This window comes from Myotis davidii, unplaced genomic scaffold, assembly GCF_000327345.1.
Source record: "Myotis davidii unplaced genomic scaffold, ASM32734v1 scaffold38, whole genome shotgun sequence".
NCBI classification, from domain to species: domain Eukaryota; kingdom Metazoa; phylum Chordata; class Mammalia; order Chiroptera; family Vespertilionidae; genus Myotis; species Myotis davidii.
In genome coordinates, this window is record NW_006291383.1 from 7,789,225 (window position 1) to 7,802,415 (window position 13,191).

The 13,191-nt window shown below is 44.6% G+C and overlaps 1 protein-coding gene across 1 annotated transcript in view; it reads left to right on the top strand.

Moving 5' to 3' along the window:
• The first annotated feature begins 172 nt into the window (after positions 1-172).
• The window catches only part of CSTB (cystatin B), a 25,914-nt gene continuing 12,895 nt past the window's right edge, over positions 173-13,191 (top strand). The window contains exon 1 of the mRNA XM_006764597.2: positions 173-293. The gene's annotated coding sequence lies outside the window, so the exon portion shown is untranslated. The remainder of the gene's footprint in view (positions 294-13,191) is intronic.

Here is a 13,191-nt window from a genome sequence, read left to right on the forward strand (position 1 = left end):
GGCCCAAAGACATCCATTCAACCCCGCCCCTTGACTTGCCCCGCCCCTTCCGCGCGAACCTACCGCCCTATCCCTGAGCATCCTGCTTCTCAAACCCTTCCCTCCTGCGTCACTCGCGCTGGTCACACGCTAGGCTCACTCTTTAGGTACCAAGCTTCTCGCAGAGGCCCGAGCGCCGGCCGAGGCCCGGGGACCGGGGCGGAGTCTTAGGGGCGGAGCTTAGGGAGGAAGGAGACGGCGCCTCACCTGAGTTCTCCACGTTAAGGCCTGTTCGCCTTTGAGCCTGTGATTGGGTAAGTCACTTCTTTTTGGCCTACCGTGTTCCAAAAGTGCAAAATGTCATCGTCATTATATTAATATCGCTTAGTTTTCGTTATTATCATTGTTCAGGTCCTGTTTTTATACATTCCATCAGGCTAATGCTCACAATAAAGGAGAGCGGCATTGTTTTTCATTTTCTGCACAAATGGGAAGGGCTTTCCCATCAGTCAGCTTGCCCATGGCTACTGTTAGCAAAAAGCAGAGATGGGACTGGAACCTAGAAACTCCTGACTTCAGACCTAGTACTTTGAGCTACTCTGAACTATTCTGCCTCCTAAGGACTCAAAAATAGGGACTAAAATTAAAGCAAAAGGTTAAAAATGCCAAACTCCTCTATGTACAATGACAGAGTTCTTTTACAAGCAAAATAAAGGGATAAAATATGTGCAGCAACCCAGCTGGCATGGCTCAGAGGTTGAGCATCGACCTATGAACCAGGAGGTCATAGTTTGATTCCCAGTCAGGGCACATGCCGGGTTGCAGGCTCAGTCCCCAGTGGGGAATGTGCAGGAGGCAGCCCATCAATGATTCAGTAATTGTCTCTCATCATTGATGTTTCTTCCTCTTTCTTCCTCTCCCTCCCTCTCCTTGAAATCAAGAGAGAGAGAGAGAGACAGAGAGAGAGAGAGAGAGAGAGAGAGAGAGAGAGAGAGAGAGAGAGAGAGAGAGAGAGAGAGAGAGAGAGAGAGAGATGGTAGTAGTAATAGCAAGATATGTCCAATCTTCCAGTTGTACAAAACTTCCCCCATCCCTCCATTCACTGCCAGTATTCTTTGGTTACCGAAGGCCTACAGGGTCTGAGACACTAACATTTAAGAGTAAGAGACAGGCCCTGGCCAGTTTGGCTCAGTGAATAGAGCATTGGCCTGCGGACTGAAGGATTCCAGGTTCGATTCCGGTCAAGGGCACATGCCCAGGTTGTGGGCTCAATCCCCAGTATGGGGCATGCAGGAGGCAGCTGATCAACGATTCTCTCTTACATTGATGTTTCTCTCTCTCTCTGAAATCAGTAAAAATATATATTAAAAAAAAAAGTAAGAGACAAGGTGCCCTAGGGCCTAGACAGTTTGGCTCAGTGGATAGAGCATTGGCCTGCGGACTGAAGGATGCCAGGTTCGATTCCGGTCAAGGGCACATGCCCTGGTTGTGGGCTCAATCCCCAGTATGGGGCATGCAGGAGGCAGCTGATCAACGATTCTCTCTTACATTGATGTTTCTCTCTCTCTGTGTCTCGCCCCCTCCCTTCCACTCTCTCTAAAAAAATCAATGGAAAATATCCTTCCGTGAGGATCAACGACAAAAAATAGAGTCAGAGACAGGGCTGGGTGCCTTGCAAACTCAATTTGACTTCAGTTTTGCAACTGTTCCATTTTCCAGCTAAAGACACTGAGATCATACTAATAATGATCATACTGAGACTCAGAGACTTACCATAAAGTTTGCCTGTGTCAGAAGTTTAGTCTCAAGTGACAGAATTGAATTCTGACATTCTTTAAACAACCTTGTAAAGGAATTATAGTCTCCATAGACCTAAGGAAATTGCTCAGAGCCCTGGCTGTTTCTTGTCCAAACCAAGTAATTGTTTTTCTTCAGTAACAAAGAGGATAAAGATGGGTGGCAGGGAGAAGTGCATGCTGCCTGCCATCTGCCCTGGCCATGCCCCTTCTGCTAATGAACGATAAACACAAGGCCCAGCCAGTTGAGTGTCAGTGAGGGAAAGCTAATTTAAAGGTGTATGGTCTTTATTGAGTGAATAGGGGCCTGTAATGCCAATGGCACTTTAGAAAGCCTTTCTGTGCACCAGAGAAGTACAGCATTTGGCATGGGTGGGACTTTTCCAATAAGCAAGGCCCTTTCTCCCTAGGAGGCTGAAGAGCACAGGAGCTTAGAGGGAGAGATAAACATGTGGACTTTCTTGACTGCAGGTTCTATTGTTAAAATTCATTATTGTTTATGATTATGAGAGGAATGTGAGCTTACTAATGGTGAGGAATTTGTTACTACACAACAAGATTAAGAAGAAAATGAAAACCACTCTTAATTCTTGACACTAAAAAATAAATTGCTGCCCTGGACAGTGTGGCTCAGTTGGTTGGGCATTGTCCTGTGCACCTGGACGTTGCCTGTTCAGTTTCCCATTTCCGGCTTGATCCTCCATAGGGGCAAGCAGGAGGCAGCCGATTGGATTTATATTATGCTCACACATTGATGTTTCTCTCTCTCCCTCTACCTTCCTCTCTCTCTAACAATCGATTTAAAAATCTACATGAATAAATAAATAAATTGCTTTCACCGTTTTACTAAATATCCTTCTCAGCTACTTTTTTTTTTTATAGCAAAGGTGAAAATTTATTCCCATGTGAGGAGGGGGGAAGAGTCCCCCTCAGGTACTTTTTGTCAACTATTCTTTAACCCTTACCTGAGGATATGTTCATTGATTTTTAGAGAAAGAGAAAGCGAGCAAGAGAAACATCCCCTGAGAGAAACATTGATTGGTTGCTTTCTGTATGCATCCTGACCAGGGATTGAACCTGCAACCTAGGTATGATCCCTGACCAGGAATCAAACCCATAACCTTTTTGGTGTACAGGTCAATGTTCCAACCAACAAAGTCACAATGCCGGGGCTCAACTATTTTTTATTAATGGGTATTTATATAACTGAGATCATACTGATAATACATTTCTGCATCCTGTCTTGCTTCTTTTTTCACTATTATAGATGTCAGCATTTTTGTTGTGTCACTAAAAATTATTCATAAATATTACTTGATAGATGGCCACATGACATTCTATTTTTGGTAGAATCTGATATGAATAGCCATTAGGGCTGCTTTTTTCTTTTTCTTTTTTTCTATTATAAATTATGTCTTATTGAACATCACTGTGCATCACACTTTCTTCTTTTCTGATTCTTTCAAAAGGCTTTTTAAAAATAATACTTTATATACCTTATTTATTTATTTTTAAATATATTTTTATTGATTTCAGAGAGGAAAGGAGAGGGAGAGAAAGATAGAAACATCAATGATGAGAGAGAATCATTGATTGGTTGCCTCTGCACACCCCACACTGAGGATGAAGCCCACAACCCAGGCATGTGCCCTGACTGGGAATCAAACCGTGATCTCCTAGTTCATTAGTCAACACTCAACCACTAAGCCACGCTAGCTGGGCTCAGTAGGCTTTCAAAATGGTATTGTTAGGGGCAAAACAGTACCAGAATGTTACCAGCAACTGGACCTCAGTCCAGCAACCTCAGTACTTGAGTTCTGGCTAAGAAAGAATTCAGAGCTAAGACTCAAACTGTAAGACCAAGTTTATTTAGAAAGTCACAGAGGTACATGAAGTGCATCATAAGAGAAATGGGCTCAGGAAACAAATTACAGAGGCCAAAGAAGGGCCCTTGGAGCTTAGGAAAAAGAAAAACAGAGAATGAATGTGCGCCTGGGGGAAGGAGCAGGGAAAGGCATGGGCATGCTCCAGAGACAAACAGAGATGGAGCTCCAGTGATGGGTCCTTCCTCTTAAGGTGTCTTATCTAGAGGTCGCAGGGGGAGGATCTCAATAGACTACTCATCAGTTTTTCAGGTGTGTCCTTTCAGGGTCTTGGTCCACGCCAGGGCAGGGGGGTCATTAGTCATTGAAGTTGGTCCTGATGCCAGCCATGATGTCACCCCACTTGGCCTTGCTGTTTTTCTGTGCCTGGAGCTGAAACACAACTGAGGCCCAGATGTTATCTCTAGGGCTTAATGTAAGGGAGTAGTTGTACAAGGGAGTCACATAAGTCTATTCTCCAGTCTCCTTGTTCCAACTCTAACAGGGTCTAGCACATGACTAGGGATATGAAAGGTCAGGAGGTCTAAACTGCATGACCAGCAACATGATGGGGAGGAAAGGTCATCCTGGAGAGAAGGTCCCTTCCTACAGTAGTCTGTTGCTAGGCACACAGGGCTTTCCTCCCTGGTGACCTTCCTTACCTGGCCTATGGTTCCTACTCTGCTCATGCCTAACTGTCTACTACAGTATTATTGGGTCAATTATAACAACATTTTCAGTTTCAGCAAATCATATTTCTACCAGTATTGGTTGAGCATGCTCATCTCCCAACACCCTTAACAATGAGTATTAAAAATACTTTACATTTCCAGATTTGTAAGTGAAAATATGGCACATTGTTAATGGCCAATATTGTTCCCTGATGGTTAAGTAAAGTCATGAGACTCAGAAGTGCCACATCATCTCAGCGACTTCACTGATAAATACCACTAGAATCCATGTCTTACTCATAGTGACTTCCACTCTCCAGGGTGAGGTTCTTGTTGCCTCTTTATATATTTTTTTGTCTTCCTTTAAACATTTTGTTACTATTTTTATTGATTTTTAGAGGGAAGGGAGAGGGAGAGAGAGATAGAAACATCAATGATGAGAGAGAATCATTGATCGCCTGCCTCCACGTCCCCTACCGGGGATAGAGCTGTGACCCAGGCATGTGCTCTGTCTGGGAATCGAACTGTGACCTCCTGGTTCTTAGCTCAATGCTCAGCCACTGAGCCACACCAGCCTGAAGCACAATTTTAAGTCCTCCATATAGGCTGTTTCTTAGCATCAGGGACATTTTCTTGTTTATGTCTGGTCTTTGGGCCCAGGATGGGTTTGATTAGAAAGTGCCACTCAGGAGAGTTCAGCCAGCCTCAGTCAGAACTGTCTCCCTTTTCAGCTTGTGCTTATGTATTCACTCAGTCACCCAACACACATTTGATATTTCTGATGGTGGACCAGGATTCAAATTGTATCACTTTTTGCCTAAAATCCTCATGAATTCACATACTTGGATGGTGGGAGTATAAATGGTACAACCACTTAGGAAAACAGTACCTAGTAAAGCTAAACACATGCCTGTTCTATGACCCAGCATTTCCACTTCTAGATAGATACTGGAGAGAAATGTTACCATGTGTGCATGAAAACACATATATACAATTGTTTATAGGAGCTAAGAATGAGTGAAGATAGAGGATATATGAAATGGAGTCACTTTAACCAAGCTGCTAAAATTATTAACATCTGAAGGTTGAGGCATGAGGAAAGACTATTCTTGTCCTAACTAGCCTGGGAACTTAAACTTTTGAACTTCCCAGTTCTGCATCAATTCCTGGATATACATCTGGATATACACCAGACCTCCAGATAGCCTTCTGATTATCCCCTGAAGGACTCAGGCATCCAGGCCAACAGACATCCACCTGACATCTATTATCCAAACCACTGGTTGTGACCAGACCACCTGGCATCCATCTTCCAGACTGCCTGACATTTTACTGATAACCATCCTGGACCAACCTTAGGCTAAGAATGCAAGACTGATATTTCTTTAGCATGTACTTTTAGTATAAGAACTCTTAACTTTTCTTTCTTTTTTGAGCACTTCTGAGTGTACGCCTAGCTGTTTTCCCAGTTTGTAAACTCTAAGACCCTTGAACAAATCTTTATCACTTATTTCTAGCCAAAGCCTCCAGACTCTTTGAGTTCATTCCAAAGAGCATTATTTACAAAAGCCCAAACCAGAAAGTTCCGAAATGTCTGTCAACAGGACAAATTGTGATACACTCACACAATGGAATACTACATAGCAATGAAAATGAATATACTATAGAGACAATAGAGATGAAACTCACATATTGAGTGAAAAATGCCAACACAAAAGAATATATACAAACTCCATCCTATATAATAAAAGGCTAATATGCAAATCAACCGAATGGAGGAATGACCAGTCACTATGATGTGCACGGACCACTAGAGGTCAGATGCTCAACGCAGGAGCTGCCTCCTGGTGGTCAGTGCACTCCCACAGGGGGAGTGCCCATCAGCCAGAAGCCCTGAGCAGGGCTCAAGGCTGGCAAGTGCAGCAGTGGTAGCAGGAGCCTCTCCCACCTCCGCAGCAGCACTAAGGATGTCTGACTGCTGGCGGAGAACAGGCCTAAGCTGTTAGTCAGACATTCCCTGAGGGCTCCCGAACTGTGAGAGAATGCAGGCCGGACTGATTAAACCCCCTTTAGTGCATGATTTTTGTGCACCAGGCCTCTAGTTTATATGTAAAGTTCTAAGAATAAGTAAAACTAATTTACACTGTTAGAAGTCAGGATAGTGGTGACCCTTGGGTTGGGGGAAGGCTGTTGAATAGGTTGGCACTCCAAGAGGGCTTCTGGAAGCTCATGAAGTTCTGATTCTTGATCTGGGTGCTGGACCATCATAAGGGATGAGGGGGTGTTGAGCTTAAAAAAATTCACATTTGGGATTTATTTTCTATATATTTTTTCCTTAATAAAAAGTAATAAAATAAACAAACAAAAATAACAGACACCTCCAAGACTCCTCAGTGAACTTAAAATAAGATCCAAATTGCCCCTGCAGGCCTCGCTCAGTGGATTGGAGCATACTCCCAAGATTCCCAGTCAGGGCACATAGCCAGGTTTCCAGTTTGACCCATGGTTGGGGCTCGTGCAGGAGGCAACCAAATCTATGTTTCTCTCTTTCTCTCTCTTCCTTCCTCTCTCTAACATCAGTAAAAAATACAAATAAATCTAAATTGCCAATGAGGACCTATAAAGTCCCATATTAATTACATGACCCCTGCCTATCTTTCAGACCTCCTCCTCTCTCTTCCCTCTTCTTTTTTAAAAAAAATTATTTGATTTTGGAGAAAGAGAGAAAAACATCAATTTGTTGTTCCACTTATTTATACATTCATTGGCTGTTTCTTGCCTGTGTCCTGCCTAGGGATCTAACCCACGACCTTAGAATATCCAGATGATATTCTAACCAATTGAGCAATCCAGCCAGGGCCCCTTTATCTCTTCTTTCCTTGCCCCACCCTCAGAGCTTTTTAGACTGTCAGTCACACCCCTTTCAGCAAGTGCAGGCTGCAGGGAAAGAAAGTGATTTCGGTAGGATAGCTGGGCTCCAGGCTGCCATTTGGAGATCCTGGAAGGTATGTCACAGCCTGAGGTAAGAGAATGCAAAAGGCCTCAAGTGTGCCCCTACAGGGGTCTGATTTGTTTTCCCTTCTGGCCCCCACTTTAAACAATTCAACACAGCCCTGGCCAGGTAGTTCAGTTGGTTAGAGAGCCTTCCCAAAATGCCAAGATTTCAGATTTGATCTCTACTCAGGCACATAGAGAAGCAACCAATGAATGCATAAATAAGTGGAACAACAAATTGATGTCTCTCTCTCTCTCTCTCTCTCTCACTCTCTCTCTCTCTCTCAAATCAATAAATAAAAATTAATGTTAAAAAAGTACACTGGAGGAGGCAAAGGTGGGAAGCTGCCACTAATCCTGGAGGGAGACAATGGTGGCTTAGACCAGGGTGGTGGCAGGCAGTGAAATGATAAGAAGGGGTTGAATTTGAGAGGTATTTTGTCAATTTAAGAAACATTCAAACCGTAAAGAATGTTTGAGTTTATTTGAGCCAAACTGTCCACAAATTCAGGGAAACATATCTCAATGGATTGAGATAATGCTCTGGAAAATGGCAGTAACTCACCTTGTTTTATACGTTACAATCAAAAGAGGAGACTTAAGTGGGTTACATGAAATCCATTGGTAATAGATTAGGGAGGCGGGAGAAAGCAAAGCAGGGAAACCTCTGGGATTAAAGAAAAAGTAAAATGATAGACACATACTTATTTTACTTAGGTGGGGGCAGGATAGTTAATTGTCAACAATTAACTCAATAACAATGAGGGGAATTGTGGTGTCCAACGAGCCTGTGCTTGGAGGGGTCAGAAAAAGGAAAATTACTTTGACATTCCAACGATATGTTATTGTGGATGCAAAAAGACAATAGGCCCTGACCTGTTTGGCTCAGAGGATAGAGTGTCGGCCTGAGCTCTCTGTCCTTCTCCCTTCCTCTCTGTGAAAAATTAATAATATATATATATTTTTAAAAAAGACAATAGACAGGCTCAGTTAAAGTAAAGATTGATCATGCCCTGGCTGGGTTGGGTCAGTGGATAGTGTGCTCATCTGCAGACTGAAGGGTCCCAGGTTTGATTCCAGTCGAGGGCACATACCCAGGTTGTGGGCTCTGTCCCCAGTAGGGAGCATGGGGGAGGCAGCCAACCAGTGATTCTCTCTCGTCATTGATGTTTTTATCTTTCTCGCCCTCTTCCTTCCTCTCTAAAATCAAGAAAAACATTTTAAAAAGAAAAGTAAAGATTAACCTTTGTCAGGAATGACACCGGCCTGGGACATGACTACCCACCATAAACTGCTTTTTAGTTTAAAAAGTTTTAATTTCAGAGAAAACCCAGATGGCAGCATATGTAAATGTTGGTAGGCGCCACCTCTCACAACCACATCAAAATAACAACTATCCTGCATGCCCCCTACTTGGGATCAAGCCCACAACCCAGGCATGTGCCCTTGCCCAGAATTGAACCTGGGACCCTTCAGTCTGCAGGCTGACACTCTATCCACTGAGCCAAATCAGCTAGGATTGTACTGTTTTTTTAATTGGGAGGGTGATCATCCCTTCAAGGGCCAAGCTCCACACCAGCCCCCCAGCCCAGGGTACCAGAACCGGGAAGAGAAGTCCCCATAACTGCAGGCTGTAAAAAGCAGTGGGGTTTGTGGCTGAGTGACACGGAGGCTGCTGGAGACCCACATGTTACTTTTCAAGGGCAGCAATTGGACTCCATCCCTCTGAGCTCCAGTGCTGGACAGCTTTGGGAGACCCAGACACATACGGGGAGGAACTGGATTGTCTGGCATCAGGGCAGGAACTCAGGGGCAGCTTTCTCCCAGACAGGAATGCTCACAGGGGTCATTGTTCCTGTGCTGGGACCTCCCTGTTGAAGAGCTGATTGGCAGGAGCCATATCTGAGTCTCCATCTGCCTGGTTCATTCTGTTTGCTCAGCCCTCATGATTTCCTGAGAACCGGCCCCATCCAATTTGCAGCCCCACCCAAGCAGTTTGCAGCAGCTTTTCCATATGAATGGTCTGTCCTGGATCAGGCTTCAGACTTTACTAAAATCTCTCAAACAAATTGCAGCTGGTGTCAGTGTGCCCCAAACCTATCAATAAAAGGCCCAAGGCCCGGTACTAGCACCAGCCTGCCTTGCTTCAGAACTGGGCCTGGCCTGGGTATTTCCAAGCCTAATACAAATAGCAGCCATCTGCAGATCTCTCTGTAGCACCTGCCAGGTGGCCCCAGGCAGTAGCTGACTTTGCACCACCCTGGAGCCCCTAGAACCACTGCACTCAGTAGACAGCTTCAGACCATACCAGATCACTGTTCTGCACATCCACAAGTGACACTCAAGGGGCAGACTCAGTGAGCACCAATGCCCACTGAAGCAAGCCCTCCATAGGAGTTTTTCCTGCACAGCAGCTCTCCCACTGTAGTCACAGCTGGTCCTCACAGCCATTGGCTTGGAGATCAAATCCTCCCAGTGACACCAACAGCAATCAAGGCTCAATTACAAGACTGTACACACAGCCCATACAGGGGTGCACCTAGAGTGCCCAGCTCAGGTGACTGGGGAGGCTGAGCCACTGGGCCCTACAGGACACCTACTACACAAGGCCACTCTACCAATTCCAGGAGACATAGCACCTCTACTTAATACATAGAAACAAACATAGGGAAGCAACCAAAATGTGGAGACAAAGAAACATGTCACAAATGAAAGAAATGGAAGCAAATGAACTACTAGATACAGAGTTTAAACAATGGTTATAAGGTTTCTCAAGGATCTTCATAAGACTTTCAAGGGACTTAGTGAGATGTTCATAGATCTTAGTGAGGATGTCAAGGACATGAAAAAGGACCAATCAGAAATTAAGCATACACTAACTGAAATAAAGAATAATTTATAGAGTTTCAACATAGAGTAGAGGATTCTGAGAATTAAATCAGTGATTTGGAATATGAGGAAGCAAAAATCTCCCAATCAGAAGAACAAAAAGAATCCAAAAACATGAAGATAATGTAAAGAGCCTATCAGACAACTTCAAGTGTACCAACATTCTCATTTTGGGGGTGACAGCTGGAAGGATGGGGCAGCCATCCTTTAGATGGGAACAACTGTGGGATTAACAGACACATCCTGGGAACAACATCAAGACTTCAAGTTTAGAGATGCCAATAGGCCAGCAATTGTCAACCTTTTTCATTTCATGGCGTACATAAACTAATTATGTACTAAATTCTGCAGCACACCAAAAAATATATTTTTTTCCGATCTGACAAAAAAAATTTGATCGTTCACACAGGGCTGCTATTGTTGTGTTGGCTGTTGTCATTTTTTAATTTGACAGTCTAAGGCAGGGGTGGGAAAACTTTTTGACTCAAGGGCCACAATGGGTTCTTAAGCTGGACCGAGGGCCAGAACAAAAGCATGGATGGAGTGTTTGTGTGAACTAATACATGTTAACACTGCTGCTGGTGAAGGAGTGGAGGGGAGAGCAAGAGAACCCTCCGCTCTTTCGGCTCAGCAGGCCTGATAGAACAGCTGAACGGCCGGATCCGGCCCGCGGGCCGTAGTTTGCCCACGGCTGGTCTAAGGGAAAAGAGGTCAGTATCCCTGACTAAATAGTCAAGTATTGCATGTTTTAAAAATCTTGTGGTACACTGGTTGAATGTCGCTGTAATAGACCATCACATGGGAAAGTTTTACAATTCTTGCTGTGGTGGTTAAAACTCCAGCAGTAAGATTGGTGTATATAATTTGAAATAGTCTGAATGTGACCCATTTACTCCTTTCAGCCTCTGGTGCAGCTAAGCCTTGGCACTGAGAAGTTGCTAATCCTCCCCTCCGCTCCACACTGGGCCTCCCATCTGGTACACCTTCCCCAGGTGTCAGCTGTGCTGGAAACTGCTCATCCAGGCCCAGACGTGTTGCGTGACCTTAAACTGCCTCTGGGAGGTGGTGAGGACAGGCCCTCATCCACATCCGGACCCAAGGAGGCTCCTGCTGGTGGCAGGGAGTTGGGTGCAGCTGTTTGCTTTACAACACAGACAATTGCGCCCACCCCCTAGGTCCTCCAGGGCACAGCTCCACACCTGTTCTCTACCTCCTGCCCAGGTGCAGAGAACAAAAGAACACCCACTCACCAAGGTCATTACCTTGATGGGGGTGGGGAAAAAGACTGCAGATGGGAGGGAAAGGAAGAAAAGCTCAAGGGAATACAGAGTGTGAATCAGCATAGTCTGATACAACTTTATTGGATAATTGAAGTTGTTCTATATTTGTGCTGCTCAGTAGGATAGCCACCAGAACATGTGGCTATTGAGCACTTAAAATGTGGCTGGTGCTACTGAAGGACTAAAGTTCTATTTAATTTAATTTAATTCAATTCAATTCAATTTGAATTTAAGTAGCCACATGCACCTAGTGGCTATCTTGTTGGACATCATAGGTTTTAACACTTGGCTGTGGAGGACATTAGGATGCTGATAATATGTTTAATAGCAGCTATCATCTGTTAAGCTCATACTTTGTACCAGGTACATTGCAGCGTTCTCTTATTTATTTCTCACAACCACTCTAGAGGAAAGGTATTATTATTACAGATGAGGAAACTGAGGATCAGAGTGGCAAAGTCACTTAGCCAAAGTTCCAGAATAAGGAAGTGCTGAAGGCTGAAAGGGAACGCCCAAAATCACATTCTAAAACACCACTCAAATAAAATAAACCCAAAGGTCCCTGCAGGCTTTGCAGCATCTAGCTCTCTACAAATGAATGAAGTGTGCAAATTGCTAAAGGAATGCAAATCAGCCTATATTTAGGGGACAAAAGCTCAGACCCTCTGGTCGACCTGGAGTCTTTCTAGGCTGCGGGTGGGTGGGGGTGGAGGCTGAGTGACAGGGAGGGACCTGGGAGGAAAGGTTGTTGGTGGGGGTGGGGCCGGCCAGCTGGTGTCAACAACTGAGGACATCAGCTGGCTAGCGGGCTGATGGTCTGGCAGGCTTAGACAATGTGTAGGGGGCCTGGTCAGAACGCTATTCCCTCCACACTGGGCCCTCTCCTCCCACCTTGGCCAGCTGCCATGGGCATGTCTCTGGTCTTGGCCGAGGCCTGTGGGGCTGGTGGAGAATGCTGGGGAGGTCTCTCTGGAGTGAGTTAGGGTGGGAGACGGGAGGTTAGGGAGGTTTCTGGAGGTCTTCTTGGTGTGCAAGATTTGGAGCTGGGGTTTTTGCATGCATCCTTCCATTTGCTCCTCCCAAAGTTTCCCTGGTAATAATAATAATAATAATCATTATCAACAATAGTAATCCAGAGTCTCATGCTGAGCTGGCTTGGCTGGAGCTAAAGGCTTTATGTTAGTTAATGCTCTAGACTAGAGTCTAGACTAGACTACCTTAGGAACTAAAGTTTTTTATTATCTTCTTTTCCACTGGAGGAGCCCAAGGCTCAGAATGGTCAAGTGACTTGGCCAACTTTGCAGACCAGAGAGCAAACTTCTTCACCTCAGTCTCCCACCCTTACTTTCTACTTAATAAAGCCTTATTTGGGGATTTTGGAAATTTATGAGGTGTTTACACTTTTTAACTGTTGGAAAAATCAAAGTAAGAATGTTGTTTGTGACGTGTAAAACATTAAATTTAAACTTTAACATCCTTAAGGAAGGGTTGGTTTTTTTTGAGACACAGCCATGCTTATTTAAATATTGTCTAAAGTTGATTGCTCCAACAGCAGGCAGACTACGTTTTACTATCTGTCCATTTATAGAAAAAGTTGCCCATCCCTACCTACCCTACCTCTTAACCCTGGAGATGGCTCCCGAGGGGAGGCTGGAGACCCACACTCACAGTCCCCTGAGGGTTTTCCTCCCTCTAGCATTCCCTGACCCTTGGCAGCTCT